This window comes from Lupinus angustifolius, chromosome LG11 (genome assembly GCF_001865875.1).
Source record: "Lupinus angustifolius cultivar Tanjil chromosome LG11, LupAngTanjil_v1.0, whole genome shotgun sequence".
In the NCBI taxonomy this organism is placed as follows: domain Eukaryota; kingdom Viridiplantae; phylum Streptophyta; class Magnoliopsida; order Fabales; family Fabaceae; genus Lupinus; species Lupinus angustifolius.
In genome coordinates this window covers 24,871,148-24,873,934 of record NC_032019.1, presented here as the reverse complement: position 1 = coordinate 24,873,934, position 2,787 = coordinate 24,871,148, and positions in this window count along the sequence as shown.

The window sequence follows — 2,787 nt, the reverse complement described above, 5'->3', positions numbered from 1 at the left end:
TGACTCGTCAAAAAACTTTTTCTAATGATTAACTCATCTTTGATAAAAACTTTGATATAAAATATGTTCAAGTAAAATGATTGATATCGCAATGTAAAATTCCCAAGTTAAAAGAAGATACACAAGCTCAAATGAAGGAGTTAATGAATACAAGATATCACACAAATTTTATAATGGTTCTTCCGATATCATAGGTTACACTCAATTTCTTGGCACACCAAGATTCAATAATGACCAATCCAGATTACAATAACAAGGATTGTCAGCACACTTAGCCTTTCTGGGTTCAAATACTAAATAATGGTTGTGTTTAAAGAGATTTAGAAATTGCAAGCCTTTTGATTGCACAACAATGTTGAATAAATACAACAAAAAAAAGATTATGAATTAAATAGAAAACGACTGCAAAAGAATGTCCAATTTAGCTCAATAATGTTAAATAATAGAATGAAAAGAATGTTCAAAGAAAACAAAAGCTTTTAATGCGATTCAAAATTGTGCTCATTTGTTTGTCTTATACAACAATTAATTTAGTTATTACTATAGTCGTTGAGACTCTATTGAAAATTCTTCTTTGAATTAGTTGTTCGTTCAAACTTATCTTCTCTTTAGCTTGATCTTCTCTTTTGATCTTCTACAACACCAATAATATTTTATAATCATTCTAAATGAGCATTTCATGCTTCATGAATGTTGGGTTAGTCTGACAAGAGAGAGGGAAAGAAGAGTTGTTATATAGAGGAGTCTCATAAGTGACAACCAATAGGCTCCTTTAGCACTTGTAGCATAAATTTTCCTTTTATAATAGTATAGTGTTTTTTGCTTTCTTCAAAAGAATATAGAGTATCTGAGTATTTTCTACTACTTAGTTCATTTTCTAATTTATTGATTCTTGAATTCAATAAGTCTTCAAAGTCTTCCATTATGCTTCATTCATCTTAATTCAACTTTGTTAGCACTTCACTCCTTTATGATTGAAGACTTTAATTCTTGTTTCTAAATTTTTGATGTATCACATAACTTATGTTGATGTTAGGAATGACAATAGAATGACATAAGTGTGGATAGTGTTTTCCTGTTCCCAGACCCATACTATTTATGGCTAGCCATGTAGTAGTAGATATCTACGGATACCCAACAGATTTTTAATTTTTATTATATATTTATATATTTTGTAACAATTGTTATATAAAAATAATTATTGCCTGAATAATTAGATATTTATATAATAAATTCATGATTATAGTCAAATCAATGAAATCTTAAAATATAAAAAATATAATACACATAAAAAGTTAATTAAAAAATAAATTTATAAATATGTGGATACTCATGGATCGAGTATCATAAAACTCGTTCTCACTCTTAAGTTAACATTGCGAATAATCATTGCAAATATTTTTACATGTACCCAAGTGTTGGGTTTTTTTATCATCCATAATGCGAGTAGAATCATTTCAATTTAGTAGTCTAACAAATTTTGAAGTCCATATGATTCTTGAACATAACGGATTTTTAACACACATAAATAAATTTGCTCACTACTCCAAAAATGGACATATGATATTGTCTTAAGTGTGTATTCATGGGGAATATATAATATTATGTCATATTAAACAATTCATAATATTTGTCTGATTTACTACAGTAGATAAATTAGAACGTTTAAATAATTCAGTATTATCTTATTAATTTATTTAGAATTGTGGAAACATAGCCGATTAACATTTAGAATATGTTTCAGACAACTAAGGTCTTAAGATATTGAGAAAAACTTGTACGAAGATATATGTATATGGAGCCAATCATTAAAATCTTGATAATACATTAAAATTTTAATTCTATTTAAAATTTAATCATAATCTACACAAGTTTTTCAATAGGATCTTTTCCCTTTTTCTAGTTGCATGTTAGAGAATGCACAATATATATGGAATAATTATCTAAGGTTTTAGATTACAATTAAGAAGTCAATTGAATGACAATAGTTAGTTATAAAAAAATATGCTATATGATTAATTTGTTCATGTTTCATGAACATTGTAAATATGGAAAGTGGTTTTGTTACGCTTAAATAGTATAACTAAATATCCATTAATAATTTAAAATGATAGTCAAACGAAGCTAAATTCTTAAAACAACTAGACTACCATCAAGGAAGTAAAAATACATAAGCAAAGCTACGTAATACATTCTTTGTAGTTCACCATAATCACCAACTTATGGTTTTGACAAAAAATGAGAGCAGGTGGTCTTTCCAATCTTACACGTTTGTGCTTTGTTTTCTATAATTTATATATTAGAAATACACTGCAACAAATGGCATAACAGCAATAACAAGGAATAACAAGGTCAAGTTCCTAAACCAAGAACCCCAAAATAGAAACCCGCTATTTTCCCGGTTAGCGAATTCAATGCCTTCATGTTATCAATTAAAAGTTCGTTGGGTAGTTATATCGACCACCCTCTTCACCCATTTCTCTATCTTCCAAGGCACACCCTTTAAAACCTGAAATAGATTCCTCTCTAGAGTACTGGACTATCCAATACTGAAAAAAATATAATAGGGGTTACTTTTTTTAAAATATTTAATTTATAAAAAAACAAAATCTAGATCATTGAAACATTATTTCTATCCTGTGTTATAATCTCAAGTATGCATTGTCCTATCCAATAATCGAGATGAGCCAGACTCTTAAAACCCTCACATCTTCTATTATTTTTCATGTACCCCATTTTGGTTTTTCCCTTTCTCTTTCCCATTCTTATTCATATTTTAAGGCAAGA